This window comes from Canis lupus, chromosome 33 (assembly GCF_003254725.2).
Source record: "Canis lupus dingo isolate Sandy chromosome 33, ASM325472v2, whole genome shotgun sequence".
Classification (NCBI taxonomy): domain Eukaryota; kingdom Metazoa; phylum Chordata; class Mammalia; order Carnivora; family Canidae; genus Canis; species Canis lupus.
In genome coordinates, this window is record NC_064275.1 from 11,717,875 (window position 1) to 11,738,627 (window position 20,753).

The 20,753-nt window shown below is 36.3% G+C and overlaps 1 protein-coding gene across 8 annotated transcripts in view; it reads right to left on the bottom strand.

Annotated features, from left to right (window-relative positions):
- Window positions 1-20,753, bottom strand: part of CBLB (Cbl proto-oncogene B) — a 409,638-nt gene that overhangs the window by 280,458 nt on the left and 108,427 nt on the right. Inside the window, exon 2 of one of the 8 annotated variants that reach the window (XM_049105232.1) lies at window positions 15,039-15,178. The exons of the other annotated variants lie outside the window; for them this stretch is intronic. The gene's annotated coding sequence lies outside the window, so the exon portion shown is untranslated. The remainder of the gene's footprint in view (window positions 1-15,038; window positions 15,179-20,753) is intronic. 8 annotated transcript variants of the gene reach the window in all.

Below are 20,753 nucleotides of genomic sequence, written 5' to 3' on the forward strand. Positions count from 1 at the left end.
TTCATCTGCATCATGTATTGCCTTGACAGTTATTTAGAAAGGACTCCTCTCCCCTTGAAAAAGACCATATGGTTTAACATACAAACTTCCAGAAGGTCAGAAAACATAGCATTTCTGTGGAAAACTGCTTTGCACAGGGCTACTTGTTTTGGAGCCAGGAAGCTTGCTTTTAAGGACCCAAGGGGACTATGGGCCTTTTCTGTTGGATTAAGCTCCTGGTATCACTTTCACTATGTTTTTGGCTTTAGCAGAATCTGGAACAGACTGCAGGCTAGAGTGTGTTGGCATGTGTATACAGCTCTACCATCTGTTTCGCTTCTTCAATTCATCAATTTCCTCTACTTATGATCTTGCCCATCACTTAGTCCAGTTATGAAAAACATGTACTCTGAGTATTTTGTCTTTAATTACTTTTATAGATCTTTTCAAAGGAAATTGTGCAGTATTATGTAATGATAAAGTAAAATGTAATTGCAAAAAAACCCCCAGTAAATCATTAAAATTAAATATTTAACCTTCAACTAATTAACAAGTCAGTAGAAGTTGTGGTCTTGGCAGCCTAATTAATAGTTAAGAAAAGGAAGCTGGGCATCACTCTTGACAAAGGCAGGGTCTGCTACTGTTCTGTTGTGAGTTTATTTTTTGTTAATTACTTTAGAATTATGCTAAAAACTTATGAAGTGCTTTCCTCTACATGTATTATTTGAAATATTTAAATGCTAATATGGACCCTTTCTATCTCTTATGAAAGCTGGAAAATAATAGGTCCCTTGAGAGAGGAAATACCACAATTGCTTTCTCGGCCTTTTGGCTAACATCAAGTGAGAAAAGAGCCACTATCATTTCTAATATCTAAAATAACTGGTGAAGCCTGAAAACATTTTGACATTTCAGAAGGGATATATTTATGTTAACATAGTAATTACATTTCTGTCATAGATGACACAAATGTAAGTGTCACTCTGCCAGAGAATTTTCCCAAACTTCTTCAATCCACTGCAAATGACTGCCAGATGGGTAGTATTATCACTCATTCATAGGAGGAAAAAAATCTGGGACAAAGAGTTGCTGGAAGAATCAGAAGGAGTGAAAGACAGCAGCTACAAATATCAAAGAAAAGGGTACATGAATCTTGTATTTGGGATCTTGTAAGTGACCAGAGAAGTTCCCCTGTCATAGTAAAAAAAAGTATTTTAGAAGAATATTAATACGTCACCCACAGAACTGCCTGACAAAGAAACCATAACTTGCCAAACATAATGTAATGTAATTAGACCGCAGTAGAATTAGAAATACAACCTAAACATTCCTGACAAAAATTATCAATTACCAGAAACTGCTCCCCTTCATATCATTTTAGTTTTATTACAAAGACTGCCTTGTGGCCACAAAAAAGTTAAACTAAATTACAAGGTGATGAAAATTCTAAAGGCAGTTAAATTTGTATTTTGTATTTTTCCATTCCTCATAGAACCAAGAAAGGAAATGAGAAAAACGGCATTTAAATCCCTTAATTATTCTGACTATTCAGTAACAATTTTAAATAAGGGTGCAAAATTTGGCTTTACCCTGAAGGCGAGTGCATGATATAAGTGCAAATTTTGCCTACTCCTTGCAGCAAACATTTCCTCTACCTGTTGACATTTGTTGCCATAATGTAAATAATAAATTGTTCTTTTGTCTGATAAGGAGAAGTTTATTAGATTCAAAACCAATTCATTCTACATCTTCCCAGTTTGCCTACCATTTCCCCCTTTTTATTTGGCACCAATCCACAGAAGATGAAAGAGCAGGGAGGATTGTGCAGGAGATGTTTTTAACAGATCATGTCTGAACCTGGGGCACATGATTCCCATTCATGTTCCATTGACTAGAACTCAAAGAGTTGACCACACACAGCTGCAAAAATAGTTTAGATGCATGTATAGTACAGAAAGGAGAAGGTTAGACTTGGTCCTGGGTGGCATTGGTATGCTCCTCCAAAACCTGGAGAATCCTCAGTCTGAGGTAGAGAGAAAATATCAGCAACCAGAGATGGTTTGGAAACAGGTAGTGATAAATCAATACATCAAACTAGAGAGAAGGGCCAACAGAAGACAAAAATAAGGAACAACGGACAGTAGTCTGCAGGGGGAGGTCAAGAGCATGGTTTCAGGATCCATATGATAAAATGCTTGTGATCTGCTAAGGTATGTCTCATTTGGGGGCCCAAGTGTAATGCAAGGGCCTTGGGAACAGAGGTGTCTAAGGAGTCTGGAATAGCCACTGAGGAAGGCCCATTGAATTGGGATCCCTTCTTGCCTTGACTCGTTTTATCTGACCAAGTATGTGTACAGAGACTGCTAATGCTCTCTGTATTGACCTTAGATATGACAGATCTGTCTCCTCCACTGGACTGAAAATTCCACAAAAGACAGGAGTGTATCTTACTAACCTCTGTATTTTTGGGACCTTACATCTCAAGAAATAAAACTAATCTTTGTAGGTCTTTATAAATGAAATGGAACTGCTTCTGGAGGTATATCTTATACATGTCATGTGGCCTCCAACGGGCATGAAATAGGTTATTGTTCATAGGATTTCCTCATTTTTAATAAAATATTACATACTTTTTAGCTTGCAGAATTATTAGCAGAGTTGTTTACAGAATTGGGATCCTCAATATTAAAGCTGATTCCAATTATATGATAATATGTTACCACATCTAAGATGGAAAATGAAATTACTATTCTGCTCCATTAAGTATCTCATATATGTTAAATGTAATATACAAATGAATCCAAGAAATAGGGAAAGGGAAGAAAATAGAATTTCCAGATGGAAAAATAATAATAAAGAGGATATCTCAGAATCTCAAATTACGGTGAAAAAAATGTAAAACATTGAAAGTGACAAAGAGGCATACTTGGATTAACCATCTGAATAGCTTTTGTACTAAAATATTATAATGTTGAATTCTTACTTGAAGCTCAGGTCTAATTTTATATAGAAGAGATTTTACAGAAATTCCCTTTGAAACCACTTTTACTGTAACTGCTCGACCGCAAATGACTGATAATCTTCTATGAATTCCTGTTGAGGTGTCTTGATTTTGTAGGGGAGCAGACGACGGATGTTGATACAGCACTTCAGAGTATATTCTCATAACAATCACATAAGCTATGAATCTGTGTCCCATTTTTAGATGGAGTCACTCTGTGGCGATACAATCTACACTCAGTCTAGAGTCATGTTTCATTTTGGTCTAGGGAACTTTCCACTAGTCCCAGTGAGTCAATTATACATCTTTGAATTTGCAGAGTGAGGGTTTTACCCTCTTTAAAGTATATCAGTCGGTTTACATTCAGCCAATGATTCTTTCATTTTCTTTTCTCATCTCTCAAAAGTACAAAAAATGTGGAGTCTTCTGCCTAAGGTACTAATCCTTACAAATCCCGACTTTATTTCTCTTCTTTTCTCCAAATTTGACTTTCTGTCTCTGCTTTTGTCTTAAATCCATAAAAGCTTGGTTCATCTGTAAATATGTTCTAAGAATTCTCAAGAAACTCATGATAGCTTTTCAATGTTCCTAGGTAACTTTGTGAAGATCACTCAATACTTAAGCAAAATGTATATCAACACAATTTTTCTTTCCTCTTCCCCTTCCTCCCTCCTCTTTTTTTCTTACTTTTTATTCAGCTTACTATTATTTGGTTTAAATTTTAACAAAATGTATTTGTTCATTTATTTATCTTCAAGAAAATGCATTTTTTAATGATTTAGATTAGTTTTATTTTTTACTTAAAAAGTTTTTTATTTTAAATTCAATTAGCCAACATACAGTACATCATTAGTTTCAGGTATAGTGTTCAATAATTCAACAGTAATACCCATTGCTCACCACATCTCATGATTTAGATAAATTTTTAAAGAGAAAAAGCAATGCAGTGAAAAGTCTCCATTACACTCCTGTTCCCTCTGGAGGTATATCCAGTAGTTCCCAGCTTTTACTGCCATTCTGCACTTTTCATTATTTTCCCTTTCCTTTATTAATATAAACCTGACCTATGGACTTTGACATATAAAAAGACTATTTCTCTGCCCTTCAAACTTTATTCTTAGTAAAGTGGCAGTGAGATTTACTTGGATATATTGTAATATTTTCATAAAGAAAAGGAAATTGAAGAGATTTATTTCTGTGACAGCAGATACATTAGTAATAAATGTAAGATATACTGAATCTTTGACAAAAATTTTAATTTAATATAAAAACTTATTCTTTATACAATTTATTTCAATATTGGGTTATCATGGAAGTGACTGTCTAAGAGTAAAAATGGAGCTGATATCAAATCCATTCAATCCATATCAAACTAGAGTTGATATCTAATCTATTATTTTCCTTGAAGCAGAGCCATAACTGGAACACAGATGCAAATTAAATGATGGGAAAGACCATTATTGTGATATTTGAATACCTTCCTGGGTCCCTGAGGGTCATGGCTTGTCTCCAGCCAATTTCTTCTGCTCTTCCCTACACCATCCCCACCCTTCTGGCCAGAGCTTGGGCCCATTCTTAACCCTACCCATTGATCATTTCAAGAAACCTCTGTTTACTGTGCAGCACCCAGGGAAAATATACTCCACAAGTCCAGCTTGTATATTTGGCAGATTAAACTTGACATTATCATAAAAAAAATCCTCAGTGAGCAATATAATATAGAAGGGCAGAATTTTGTTCTTAAAGAGCTTTTTGAATTTAAGAAATGTTTTATTATTATAAAAACATTTTATTATCTCTCCTGGAGAAAGACTTGCAAACCCAGCAGAAGAAGAAAAAGGAAGTGAAAGAAAAGGAGGAAGGAGGGAGAAGATGCATTTCTATTTTTATAGCAATTATTTGGAATCAGGAAGACGTGCTTTGGAAGACCCCAATCCACTATTTACTAATTGGTGAAATTTTAACTTGTTCCTCAGCATTCTCATCTATAAAATAAGAATAATTATAGTACCAATTTTTGAAAAGATTTATTTATTAATTTTGGGTGGGGCAGAGGGAGAGAGAGAATCTTGAAGCAGACTCCCTGCTGAGCATAGAGCCCCACACAGGGCTCAATCCCAGGACTCTGATCATGACCTGTGCCCAAATCAGGAGTCGGCCCTTCCTCAACTGAGCCACCCAGGTGCCCCTATAATACCTGTTTTAAAGATGGAAAAGTGCTTTGCAAACTGTAAAGTGTCAAAATAGTTGTTCTTAGTTTGAAGCTGCAATTCTATTCTTTCCTACTTCTTTTAGTAAGTTAATAAGTTCAATCAGAGAAACCTGGCTTTGGAATCACTGTCATGTTAACTAGTACACATGGCATCTTTGTGCAGATTCTAGAAAGGTGCTCCTCCCAGTAGATGTTAGCATCGTGGAGGAATAGCTTGGCAGATATGGCATCTTTGTCTGATCTAAGTGCCTCATTCAGATAACTCCGCATTATTTTGCAGATTGAGATGGTCCAGACTTCAGTTCTTACACACTTGGCCTGTGCTTTTGTGCAGGACAAAACCTGCAGGATTGTGGGCTGGGGTTTGGATCAAGGACTTTATGGAAGTAATCTAGTCTAGTTCATTTTCTCTAGAGGACCCGTGTAGAGTGTGGAACTCATTCATTTCGTTTCTGGCTTGCTGTATCTCTACCTTTAACTCCCAAATATTAATCCAGATGCCTTTCTTTCAATCCATAGGATATATTTCCATATGGAAACTCCTAAATAACTGGAAACTACCATCGAGTTTTCCCTAGGACATTGTGTAGTGGACCTAATTGGTGGTTGATGTCCTCTTTATTTCTACTAGGACTCTTGATTTTGCTTGAGTATCTACTCCTTCCCTCATCTGTCATTATGTCTTAGAGGAACGTAACCTCTCTTAGTTCTGGGGTGTCCTGGATAGAGTAGGCCATTAGATAGGCCTACCCCTTTGCAAATGATGTGTCAACGAATGGTCATGAGACACAATTCTGACCAATGCAGTCACAAACGGAATCCTCTGGGAAAAGCTTTCATTCTCTCTTTTTCTCAGTTGTGAGCCATAGGAAGAGATATTCTCTGAGTTTGATGCCTTGATCTGGCATTACCATGTGACAGCTGTTTTAATTCTAGACTTCTTGTTATGTGAGAAATGCAATTTCTTATTTTTTACGTCAATCTCAGTTGGAGTTGCTATGGCTTACACCCAAGGGCATTGTAACTGATGAGTACATACTTTGCAGGTGACGCAAACTCAGTGTTTTTTTCTCTTAATAGTTTATCCACATGCTTTTTCCTAAGCCCAGATTGTCCAGATTTCTTTCTTCTGGACACTTTTAACCTGTGGGAGCCTGAGAGTGAATGCAATTACTCCTTGTGCAATGCCCAGTTCAGACTGCTGACTCATGTTGACATGTCAATTCAAAGTCCCAAGATGTTTTTGCACTTGCTTTTGGGATATCATGTCTCCTTTACCCTGCAACAGGGCAAGTCTTTGATTAATAATGTGCATAATTTAAGAAGTTATCTTGATTAAATTATATCTGGTTGCATTCAGTCTATCATATTATTCTGTTGAGATACTATGGAAATACTTCCTGGAGGTCTATGCACTTGCTGTCTCTTCCCCCTTCAGACCATTCCTAGATATGTTAAATAACTTTTGTCTTTGTTTTTGTTGACAAAAACATTGATTCAAAAAAGCTTGAGAAGAAATCTCTGCATTGAATTATTTTAAAATTTTTCTTCTAATTGACACAGTGCTACTAGTAAGCTTTTTTCATAAACTTTCACAACCACTTAAAAATCTGATGCAGTATATGATTTAGTTCATTTATCTTTCCTGTATTCCATAAATGCTATCTATCGCTTTCCTCTGATCAAAAAGGATTTTTTTAAGCACTAGTATTTTAGTCTAGTATTTGGTTTTAAAATATATTTTAAATTTTAAAATACAAACATTTTCATCAGTCATGATTCATTCTTAATGAGTACAGGCTAATCTTTACTAACCAACTAATTATTTTCTTAACCTCTTTCGATAGACCATCTACAATTTTTTCTAGGGTGGTCATAACATAAACAGCAACATCAAATTTCCCATTATTCTGGAAACTTGTAAGATCATTTATCTGACCCCAATCTTTAGATACCAGGTATCTGTTTCACTATTCTTCATAGCTTATTGCAAGAACTATAGCGAGCTCATTGAAATGCAATCTCAGTTCCCCGAAGGGTAATTAATCTTGGCTAGAAGGCTAAACCTCAATTTAGAGTGTCTAGATGCCTCTCAGGTATTCATGGACTTTAATACTTTCATACTCATGCTTGTTCTGTCATTTCCATTCCGAAGAATAATCTTTTTTGATGCAACAGATAATTGAGTACAGTGATTAAAAGCACGAGTTCTGGAGTTAAGCTACTTGAGTTCAAATCCTGGCTCTGCCAATTACTAACTACGTGTTTAGACACAAGTTACATAACCTCTTTAAATTTCAATTTCCCCGTTTGTGAGAAAGGGGATGATAATACATACCCATAATGGTGTTGGGTTTAGATTTAAATGAGATAATCTGCTAAAAGTACCTGGTCTGATGCCTAGCCCACGGATGGCAACTCAGCAGTGTGGTTTATGCAGAGAAGATACAGAAGATATATGAGCTATTATATTCTAGTTGTAATAACTAATATCACTGCTTTTAAGTAATAGATCTGTGGTTTCTTATTCTTCTCGTACCAAGCAAATATCTTTCACAAGTTGTAGCTTATTATTGGTGCTAGCTTTCTTACATTGTTCTCAGGGGTCTTATTGAGGTGAATTCCTCTATCTTTGCATAGCTTTACAGACACTACAGTTTATTTTGCTGTCCTCTTTAAATCTCTCTCTTTTTTTTTTTCTCACAAAGGGCATTTGCAGCTAATAGTCATAGTTTTATTTGTTAGCAAAAACTTTTTCTTCTTGAATCAGATCATGATATCTGCCTCTAACTTTGTGAAATGTGCTTTCCTAAATTAGGACTTACTACATGCTCAGTGCCCCCCACCCCCACTTCTAAGTTAACATCTTATTTGTTCCAGGTTTCTATCTCTTCCAGGATATGAAACGATTTCTCATGGTTGATCTGAATTAAGTCTGGAGTGCCTTTTGTAACTCAAAACATCCATCTTGTGGAAAGCAAAATTGCCTACAAGACACTTTAGGAATTTATCACATGTGAACTTTAGCCAAATTAAAACTGTATTTTTCCAGAAGATCAAGTCCTTTACTTCTATCTACAGTAGCTCTCTTCCTGTTGAGCAAAGAAAATTCTTACATTGCTGTGTTCTTGCCACGAGTATCACCTCTTTGAATTCTAGAGAGATGCAGTGTTTGGATACTTCCTGTCATAGAATTCGAAGCTGGACTTTTTTTCATTTATTATTCCCTTTTTTGCTCCATTATTCAGTTGTGTGGGACCCTACTATCTGATTGTAATTACCTTTTTGTCTTTCTGTTTTCTCCTATCAAGCGAGTCTTCGTTTTATCTTTTGTGTCATAAAAAGTTGTCTATTTCTCTTTAATATATTGTCTCCATTCTCTCTCTGGGGTTGTACCAGGGCTACTTTGAACTAATGAAGGGAAAAAAGTAAAATAGTCTTAATATTCTGCATTTCTATTTAACTGAGAGTTCTCAGTTCTCTTCCTGATTTTGTATGAAGGCTTGGTGCTAAATCTTGACCAGCTGCATGAAAATATAATTGCATCAGAACTTCCATTTCAGTTAATATTTTTATTTTTATTTTTTTTTAAATTTATTTATTTATGATAGTCACAGAGAGAGAGGCAGAGACACAGGCAGAGGGAGAAGCAGGCTCCATGCACCGGGAGCTCGACATGGGATTCGATCCCGGGTCTCCAGGATCGCGCCCTGGGCCAAAGGCAGGCGCCAAACCGCTGCGCCACCCGGGGATCCCCAGTTAATATTTTTTAAAAAGATAGATGCTTCTTTTGATATATCAATTTCTATTCCTAATATATTTCTTTGAAGCCATGTCTCCTGTTGACTTTTTTTCTCCTGAGATGATAAGACTGATCTTTTCTGCCGTAGGAGAGGCTGGAGTATAGAGGAATTCCCTTCCCCCAACTAGATACATTTTCAGAATTGTGCTCTGCTGTTCCAGCATGATTTCCCCTGACCAATAGGCCTTTAGGATGAAGAAGGCTCTAGCTATGTTCCACAGTGGTTACTCTTTCCTTCCCCTGACTAGTGCCAAGAGGGATTGTTCTTATAGCTGGACCATGAGAACCTGGTAGGATTCTGGAGGAAAAGACCATGGAAGTGCTGAGTCCCCTCTTAGGACTGAGGCCTCTACACTTACCTCACCTTCAGACTCGTCTCCATCACACTTAGCCTCCAGCAAGTCCTCAGAATGGTACCTTATCTGTTCCTGTTAATGGTTTTAGCAGCTTTATGAAGGTAAGCAAGTAACCTCTTTGTATAATCCATGGGTTTGGACAAATGCATCATGACATGTATTCAGCAGTGTACTATCATACAGAATAGCTTCTATGCCCTAAGTATCCTCTGCGTCCAACCTATTCATCCCTCCCTCTCCCCAACCCTTGGAAACCAGTGACCTTTTTGATGTCAATTATTCCCTTCCTGGAACTTGCCTTTCATGTCGTATCTAAAAAGTCATTGCTGAGGCACCTGGGTGGCTCAGTTGGTTAAACATCTGACTCTTGATTTTAGCTCAGATCATGATCTCAGGTTCATGGAATGGGGAGCCCCATGTCAGGCTCCTCAATCAGCAGAGCGGCTGATGGAGATTCTTTCTTTCCCCCTCCCTCTGCCCTTCCCTGTCCACTCTCTTTCTAAGATAAATAGATAAATCTTTAAAACAGTTTTTTTAAAAAATAAAAAGTCATTGCCATACCCAAGATCATCTAGGTTTTCGCCTATGTTTTCTTTTAGGAAAAAACATTTTTTATGTTTTACATTTGGGTCTATGATCCATTTTGAGGTAATTTTTGTGAAGGGTTTAAGGTCTGTACCTAGATTTTTTTGTTTTTTTGCATATGAGTATCCAATTGTTCCAGCACCACCATTTGTTGAAATGACTATTTTTGCTCCTTTGTACTACTTGTGCAATTTTGTCAAAAACCAGTTGAATATATATATATATATATATATTTTTATATATTTATTTATATTTATGTATCTTGAGAGATACAGAGACAGAGGCAGAGGCACAAGCAGAGAGAGAGGCAGAGAGAGAGAAGCAGGCTCCATGCAGGGAGTCTGATGTGGGACTAGATCCTGGATCTCTAGGATCATGCCCTGGGCCGAAGGAAGGCACCAAACTGCTGAGCCACCCAGGTGTCCCAACCAGTTGACTATATTGATGTGAATCTATTTCTAGATTCTATTCTGTTACCTTACAGTAAGTCTTGAAGTAGGTAGTCTCAGTATGCCCAACTTTGTTCTCTTTCAGAATTGTGTTGGCTATTCTGGGTCTTTTTCCTCTTTATATAAACTTTAGACTCCGTTTGTTCATATGCAGAAAATAACTTGCTGGAATTTTTATTGGGATTTCATTGAATCCTTAGGTTAAGTTGGGAAGAACGATGTATGGACAATGTTGATTGATTTTTATTAATGAATTAATTAATTAATTTATTTTGTTGATTGATTTTTAACTGTTAAACCAACCTTGCTCAGTCATGATCTATTATCATTTTTATATACCGTTTAATTCGATTAATTAAAATTTGTTAATTTTTAAATCGATGTGCATTGGTGATACTAGTTTGCAGTTTTCTTTCCTGTTAATGTCTTTATCTAAGTTTGCTGTTATAGAAATACTGACCTCAATGCATAATTTGGTAAATATGCTCTCCTTTTTAAGGATCTGAAGACATTTATGTAGAATTGCTATTATTTCTTCCTTAAATAATGGGTGGAATTTCTCTGTGAAACAATACAGGACTTTTCTTAATAGGGAATGTTTTGAGCTACAAATTAAATTTCTTCAATAAATATAAGGCTATTTACTTTTTGTTTCTTTTTTCTTGATGAATTTGGTAATTTGTATCTTTCAAAGCATTTGTCCATTTAATATAAATTTTTAAATTTATTGGTCTAATTTGTGATATTTTAAAACTCTCTTTTATATCTGTAGAATTGGGATGCCTGGGTGGCTCAGCAGTTGAGTGTCTGCTTTCAGCTCAGGGCATGATCCCAGGATTTGGGATAGAGTCCCACATTGGGCTCCTTGCAGGGTGCCTGCTTCTCCCTCTATGTCTCTGCCTCTCTCACAAATAAATAAATAAAATCTTTAAAAAATAATAATAATATCTGTAGAATCTATTGTGATGTCACATCTCTGATTCCTGATAATGGTAATATATATATATATATATATATATATATATATATATATATATATATCTTCCTTTTCTTTCTGTATAGGTCTGGCTAGAGATTTACTTATTTTATTGATCTCATTTTCTTTATTGTGTTTCTGCTATTTTATTGATTTCCATTTTCATCTTGATTATTTTCTTTTTTCTGCTTTCTTTGGACTGTTCTTTTTCTAGTTTATTTTTTAAAAAAATTTATTTAAATTCAATTTGCCAACATAAAGTATAATACCCAGTGCTCATCTCATTGTGTGCTTTTTCTAGTTTCTTAAGGTAAAAGTTAAGTCCATTTTGATGTGAACTTTCTCTTTTCTAATATGGAGAATTTGATATATATTTCTCTTTAATAACTCTTTCAACTGCATCCTACAAATTTTTGTCATGTTTTCATTATTTAGTTAAAAATATGTTCTACATGAGAGACTTCCAACTCTGGGAAACGAACAAGGGGTGGTAGAAAGGGAGGTGGGCGGGGGTTGGGGGTGACTGGGTGATGGGCACTGAGGGGGGCACTTGATGGGATGAGCACTGGGTGTTATTCTATATGTTGGCAAATTGAACACCAATAAAAAATAAATTTAAAAAAATATGCTCTAATTTCCCTTTTCATTTATAGACACTTAGACACTTTGTTTATTTAGAAGCGTGTTACTTCATTTTCAAATATTTGGGGATTTTCCAGATATTTTCCTGTTGTCAGTTTCTAAATTAATTCAATTGTGATTAGTGAACATGGTTTATACATCTTGAGTCCTTTTAAATTTATTGAAATTTGTGTTATGGCCAACATATGGTCATCTTGCTAAATTAATTTTGTAAAGAGATATTGTGAATAACTACAATCAGTGTTTTATCTCTGCTTTCTTTTCTGCTCTGCCCCCAAAAGATGAGGAAATATTTAGATTTCTTTTAGATTTAGATTTCTTTTTTCATTTGTTTATTTTGCATTCTAAAAAAAATCACTTTGTTGTGATATGATATTTTTTTCTTTCTAAAAGCTTATTTTGGATTATACTATCCTCATGATACCTACTGATATTTTTTAGTTAACATATCTTATCTCTCTTAAAATTTGTCTACATGCTTTCCTTTTGAAGCTTGATGCCACACCTATTTTTAAACCATTTTATGATGTGCCCCTAGCACTACATAATGTTTTTAGAGGTATAATTCAGGTATGGCACTGGGTTAGTTAATAATCCCTTTAGCTCTATAGCAAACATTTTTACTTGGAAGTTTTCATCTGATGTTATTTTCCTACCATTATTTTTTAATTTTTCCTTTATGTATTCATCACTTCACTGATATATAACCTCCCTAGGATTAATATAACTTTATTTTTGCAGGAAAAATAAATTTAAAATGGACTTTTAGATGTTAGGACTATTTTAAGGAATATGTTTTTGTAGGTAACTATTTTTTGACCTGAATTATTGTTTAATACTAGTAACATAACTTACTAGGAAGTTCTTAAAACAAGAAAGGCCCTGCAGTTCAAGAGAATTTTTTTTGCTGGTGAAATTATACACATAAAGATTTGCAATGTCTGCAAATATTGCATGGTATTCAAACTAAAGCTTTTATTTGAATCTAAGACAAGTCTATTAGTATTTTTCATTGTCTATTAAGAGTCCCAAATCTTTGATATCTGATATTCTGGTCTTTTCTTCTTCTACATCAATGCTAGTAAAACCACCACAAACCAGGTGTGTATGAATACAAATACTATAGATGTGTGTGAATATGTATTACCTTTAAAAACACAAAGACAAAATACAAAGTTTAAAGGGTGCTGCATTCACTTTTGAATGTGAGGGTGAGTCATGCTTTTGATTTTATCTCTAGGATCCAGAGAATTGCCAGAGGCAATGCTATTTAAGAAAAGAAGAAACGCATCTTCAAAAAGCTTCCCAGACTCTATTCCTATTTTTTCTTTTCTCATGGTTTTATTTCATTCCCCAGCCCAAACTTTCTATGGCACTTGAAAACTAAGATCACTAAAACATTTGAACATATAGTACTGTTTTAGTGTCTTTTATCTCAAATTAGAGAAATAGAGGGATAGAATCAATTACTTTAGGTTGCTCTATTTAATCCTGCAAATCAGAAATGCAATAGAAATCATGTCTTGAATCCCATAAAATTCAAAGGACCAGGGAATATTTTTTCAGGTATCTGCAACTATTAAAAATTACACAAGTGATATATTTTTGTTAGAAATAACAACAAATATTTTCTATAATTATATCATTAGAGATGATGACTGTCAATGTTTCGATTTGTAAACCATTACAGATAACAGATAAATGCGTCAATTTATTTAAGTAGCTAATTCTACCAAATTCACCAAATTTCCAATATATTTTTCCTCCTCTCTCCCTGACATAATATATCCAGTCATTAGCAAAGATTGTTGCTTCTACATTTTGAATATATCTAGTACCAGACTAATTCCCTATACTGCCCCACATCCTGTTCTAAATCACTGTCGTCTACCAATAACACAGTAGCCTTCTAGCTGGTTTACTCTTCCTTTCTTGACCCTTGCAGACTCCTCCTCATGACAAGAAATTGATCACTTAAAAACATAAATCAAGTCACACGGCTCTGTTACTTTCTTCCCTCCGATGGCTTTTCATTTGACTCAGAGTAAAGACAACATTACAATGGCCTGGAAGAGCTTGTATGATGAACTGTTTACCATTTCCATGACTTCAGATCTATCCAACTCTTCCTTACTCCCCTCCAGCTTCACAGGCTTCCTTGTTATGAAAAAATATCATGCATGGTCCTGCTAAATAAGCTTTTTAAAAATTTTTTTCTGGGCTGTTCCTTTTGTGTGAAGTGATCTTTGCTCGGAGGCACATGTGGCTGAATATCTCACTTCCTTTGTGTCTCTGCTTCAGTGTTTCGTATTTTTTATCGGAGAGGCTTTCTCAGGCCACCCCCTATAAATTAAGACCCTTTCCCTATCCTCCTTCCGCTGCTTTCTCTTTGTAGCATTTATCACTCCTGATTGATATATACCTCCTTGTTTCTGTTTGTCTTTTCACTTTATCTTGCTCACTTTTGCTGTTCTGTATCTGGAACATCACATATCACATCATGGGCACCCAGGGATTATTTGTTGAGAAAATCGAATAGTTATAGATAAAACAACTCTAAGTTCTGGTTTGGGTAAATATAAAGATATATAGAAGAAAAAAGCAATGGATTGTTCTCATCAGAACTATTCCAGAGCTCCCAGGTATTCCTGGGAGCTTTCCTGGGAACTACAGGAAAAATAACCAATCCAAGACTTAGAAAAGTTAGCTGAAATTCAGTTATCTGGATTTTGGAATGCATTTTCTTACAGAAACAATGCAATAAAGGCAATGAGATTTGAAGCCAGGATACCAAATTCATGTTACAACCCATGTAATAGCTGAAAGACTGTGGTAGCTCCAAGTACCCTCCTATCCCCAGCCCCAATTTTCATAGCATTCTTGAGTCATATCTCACAGCTTTTCTGGGACCTGAGTTCACTTACTGACTAGTGAAATATTATTAAGGTTTTAGGGGCTGGAAGCAGGGTCTCTTTGCCTGAAGAATACCTAAATGAATTTTGAGGAAAGGTATACTAGCCTGCTTGGGCTGCCTACCAAATACCATGGACTAGGTTCGGGAGCGAGAAGTCCAAGATGAAGGTGGCAGCAGGGTTGGTGTCTGGGGATGCCCTTCTCCTTGGGTTGCAGATTACCGCTTTGTCACTGTGTCCTCATGCAGCCTTTCCTTTGTGCTCCTGCACAAAGAGAAAGATCTCTGATGTCTCTTCCTTTTCTTATAAAGACACCAATCCTATCATAACGAAGAACCACTCTTATGACCTCACTTAACCTTTATTATTTCTTTATAGGCCCTATATAGCACATTAGGGCTTAGGGTTTCAATCTATGAATTTGGGGAGGGGACAAAATTCCATCTATAACAAAAAGCTTTTGCACACGAAAGTGGGGGAGTGGTCTGAGAAAGTAGTCTAACAGCTGAACACAGGGGAGTGGCCTGCCTGGGTGAGGGATACCTGGATACCTACAGCAGATGGCCATCTTGGTGCATGGAGCCTTAAGAGAAGTTTGGTAAATCTCCTACCACCTGTGCTTAATTCCCTAGACATTTCAAATCTAAGCAGCTGCTGTTTATCATCCCTCCCTCCTCTCAGCTGTCCTTGAGGAGACAGGCTGTTTACCCTGACAGTGTTTTTTAGGGACAATCTAAGCTTGAAAATTTTTTCTAGTTATTCCAGGTTACCAACACCAAAAACACCTGGAGAGAATATTAGAAATGTAGTCCCTAGACACCTAGTTCAGGCCTACTATCTCAGAATTTCTAGGGCTGGGGCCCTACAATTAGTAGCCATAACAATTAGCCCTAGCATCATTTATGTACACCAAAGTTCAAGAGCCACTGAAGACTTTTGGACACATTGGTGTTTCGCTATATCACAATTTTAATTGTCTTTCTCCCACCATCCCTCCCTTTCTTTCCTCATTACTTCCTTTATTCCTCCATTTTTCCCCTGCTTGAAGTCCTAAGCCAGGACTTTAAATTATATATGTATTTTACTAGGAAAATACGTATGTTAACATATTCACAAAATTGGGCAGCATAAGAAAGTGAATATTGCAGGAATGTGGAGAAATGCTAAGCAGCCAGCTAAGGAAGGAAAAACACATAAAATAGGGGTTACAGATCATAAGATCTCTCGAGGGAAGAAAGATGTGATCAAGACAGGCAGGATTTCTGCTCAGAAGATGCTAGTCTCAACATTAATTAAGAGGCAGGCAGTTCCTTTATTGGAAAGAGGGTGAAAAGCTTGGAAGGGGAAGATAGAGCAGATATGTTTGATATATGTTCCATTTATCTGATTGTTTTGTTTTGTTTTGTTCTTGTGTTTAGAAGCTATTAAGCAGGAGGGACCTTCAGTAGAGGCAAGAGCCTCCAGCTGGCTTGTATGCAGAGACTGTTGATAAGAGCTCCTAAGCCTCAAGAAGATCTGATCAATTGCTTAAAAGGAACACTTTTTTTCTCTCTTTCTTCTAGGGCTAGTGGTACCAACCACCTTAGATAAAGCGAGTAGTACTTTCCAGCCAGAAAGAGAAAACTGGGTTTAGAAAGCATTCTAATCAGTTCAAACTGAGCCCCTCTGATTGCTACAGGTATCATGTGTGATTCCAGAACAGATTGTTTGACAGGCTCTTCAAATTTTGCATTATTACACAAAGACTCTCTGATGCATGGATTTTATCCCAACCCTGTAAGCAAAATTTGGAAAATGGGATGAGATGGTATCAGAGGCGATATTCTCTGCACTCCCCGCCCCCTTTCTTTTTTTACCTGAAAAGAAACACACTTTTAAGTGATTTGGTTATCTAAGGGATACTCTCCTTGCCCTGTCACCTAGCTTTGTGACCTCAATCCCACTTATTAAGTGCAGCGCAGAGACCTTGTCTGAACACTCTCAACTTATGGTTTGTCCCAGGAGATTCATTACAAAGAACCATAACTGGCTAAGACTAAACTCCAGGCAAACCATAATTACACAGCTGAGGTCAAGAGAGAATTACATAGAGAGGCACATTGCCCCAGGTCTTCCAGCTTCACACGTCACTGATGCAGGGGATTCAAGTGGGTCAGTGACTCTTGGCATGACCTTCAATTGGTTTATTTCTCTGGACTGATTTTTCTCCCTAATTCTAAGTATCTTATGTTGTTATTTGAGTTATCTTCCTAAATAATTGTTTGATTAATAACCTTCTTCTTGCCTAGAAATTGAATTCCCAATATTTTTTTAGGTATATTTGACTATCTAAAAACTGAGTCTTAAAAATCTGGTTCACAGATCTGTAGCATCAGCATCACTTGGGTATTTTCTGGAAATGCAAATTCTCAGGCCTCATTTTAATTGTACAAAATCAGAATTTCTGGAAAATGGGATCCAGTGATTTGGTAAAGTTCCAGGTAATTGTAATGCGCTAAAATTTCAGAAGCCCTGCTCTAAACCCTAATAACCCACCTTTCTGAATTTACTATCTTCCATTTCCTCTCCACTTACAAATTTGACTATGGTTCTCTAAATGACCTCCATATTTGTTATTCCCTATTTGTTTATGGAATATCCTTAGATTGGAATAAAGTTTTTCCATCTATGCCACTTGGATCCTACCGATTGTTTAAGGTCCAACTCAAATGACAGTCTTTCCCCAATGCACTATTTACATTTGGGGCTGGAGGTAATTCACTGCTGTGGGGGGCTACCCTGTGTATTCTAGAAAGTTTCACAGCACCCCTAGCCTGAACCCACCAGATGCCAGTGCTAACCCCAGTTTTGACAACCAAGAATGTTTCCAGACATTGTCCAATTGTGAACAGGGGAAAAAAATATCTCCTGGTTGAGAATCAGGGGTACACCCTGTCATTCTTTTATTTCATATCGCAAGGCCAGACTCCATTTCTTCATTTTCTGTGTTTCTGGAGAGATTGGGCTCTTATTATTTTGCTAAATCAGAATTGGAAAGTCATACTGTTTTTTTTAAGAATAAAAAATGAGTTTTTATATGGGGGTATATAAGTCTTCTTGACTTATATAGTTAAAAGTTTTCAAAAAACTGTAAAATGATATGAATATGTGAGACATGGACTTCATCTTTTGTGATACTTCTTTATGCCATTCATTCATTAAAAAGAAACTGATCACTTTACCACATTTCAGTTGCTACATAGTTTGGCTTAATTAGGTTCCCGGGAGCTAAATGGATAGACCAGGTGTAGTTAGGAGCTGTTACTAACCTTTTTTTAGTAAAAGACAGATACTGGGAGTGAGAATAAACTCAGTGTATGTTTGGAGGATGAAATTCAGTCAAGTGACCAGACAATAGTGACAGGGGGCATGGGGCATTGTGATAGTTAATTTTATATATTAGCTTGAAGGATGTTTTTGGAGGGGATTAACATTTAAATTGGTGAGCTGTGAGTAAGCAGATGGCCCTTCATAAAACTTGAAGGTGTAAAGAGAACAAAAAGACTGGCCTTCCTGAATAAAAGTGAATTTTCCAGCAGACTGCGTTCAGAGGGAAACTACATCATCTACTCTCCTAGGTCTCCAGCCTGCTGGCCCACATTGCAGAGTTTGGCCTCACTAACCTTCCTAATCATGTGAGCCAATTCCTTATAATACATCTAATGAAATCTATCTATCCTATCATATTGGATCTATTTCTCTGAAAAACCCAGATTAATACAGGCATCCAAGAAAAATTGGTAAATGAAGCTGGCAGACCATGGGTCAACTATTGATTGATGGACAAGGTTCTATGGAGAGGCTGTTGGGATACAGTCATAGGGATTTCAAAAACAGGAGGCTTTTAGAAACCCAGGCAGTTAATTAACGTTGGTGTAGTCTTTCAGTATGTATGATACCCAACACCCCTCTTTTGTGGGTAAAGAAATTGGCAAATAAGGTATGGTCCTAAAGATTTGTCAGGGCAGTAATTTGGATCAGGAAACACATGAGATTAAGGCTTGGATCCTGAAGAGCAAGGTAGGTAATGGTTTAAAGAAACTTCTTAAATTGTATGATACTGGGTATATCATAATCATTATAAGAATCACTAAGCAATAAACCTAATAGGTTTTTTTATTTTTTATTTTTACAGAGTGGACACAGGAGTCAGAGAATCACAGAAGTTGAATGACTTGCCTAGTACATGATACTCATTCTTAGAGGAGGCAATTATTAGTGGCTAACTACCTGTGCTCTTTACTGAAAATATCTTTGCAGCTTCTAAAGTCCACACTGAAAAGGTCTCTTTTTGGAGGGAAAAACACCAGAAAACTGGCACTTTTATTTGTTTAAAGTACTTTATGCAATTAATGTGTTTTAATTCTTGATTTAAAAGAAAGAGATCAGCTCCCATATGGTAGCCTAATATATTTTCAGGGATCATTATAAATCTCATAAAGCTCAATTATAAGTAGACATATTGAACTCAGTTCATAAAGATATTGATCTTTTGAGAACTTTGAACTATTAACAATATGTTCTGAAATAGTGTTCTTATTTGTAACAAGAAATTGTTTCCAACCTCACAAGGCTTTCTGTGTTCAGAATAGTATCAACAGAACACCGGGGGACTTACCCATTTTATTTGCTGCCACTTTTCCTGGGCCCTACCTACTTTTCTGCCTTTTTCTTTAAATAGTTAGGGAGTGCTAGCATCATCCCCTCTTCCCTGCCATCACAGAACTGAAGAGTGGTTTCCAGACCCAAAAATGCTATGGATGGTGAAAACACAGTCTTGAGCCACATCCTCTTGAAGATTCTGATTCAATGGGTCTGAAATGGGCCTAAGAATTTGCATTTTTGCATTGCGCTAGTCACTCAAAGTAATTGTAATGTCAAAGGATGGTGACAATTATGAACATAAACAATAGCCCCAGCTCCTCATATACTAATAAGGTGCAGCTGACAAAAACATTAAAAACTTTGGTGTAAACAAAAGTGTAAAAGCTTTGGGGAAAACAATTTTTACTACTAAGTTCAGTCCCTTGCTTCTTTCCTTCTCCTCTAAAACCTTCACTTCTCTTTCCTTTCTTCTTTCAGAGCCTCCTCAAAGTTATCACTATATGAGAAGGCTTTAGGAGGTAGTCAAAGAAGATGCCACCACTTCAACTATTCTCAATTGTCACTTCAAATATTTAGTTTTGGTGCCAATACATATTTAACCAAAGGTGATACCAAAGTATAGCTTTGAATTATTTAGTTTACTTAAGGGAAAGGTAAAATTCCCAGTTTTCAAAAAAAAAATGGCATCTCATATATGTCATCTTTCAATTTGCTTGATGCTTTGCAAGGATGACTTGTAAATAACTACTGCACAAATTTAACATCCTTAGGTTGAATGAGTCAGAGGAAAATATTTCCGTTTGTAAGCCAGAATGATCACTTGTTGGAAAAGAGGAGGGAGATTCCTGAAAACTCTGTGCTTGTAATAGGAGTGTGGTACGAAGCCAAAGAAGAAATGACACTTCCAAGAAAAACAATTAGCAGCAGGCAAAATCAGAAAGGCATTAACAAAGGAAAAATCACAAATACAGAGATATATACAGTAGATGGAGGAATTTTCAGGGCAGTTTGTATACCTACATAAAAACAGAGATGCAGTGAGTATTCTCAAGCAAAATAATTCACTAGGCTTGAGGGAAGATGGTGGGTACTAATAGAAAGAAGAAAATGTTGGATTTTTAAGAGCAATAAAAATGGCCTGTGTATTAGTTTGCTGGGACTGTTGTAATCACAGATTGGATGGTTTAAACTACAG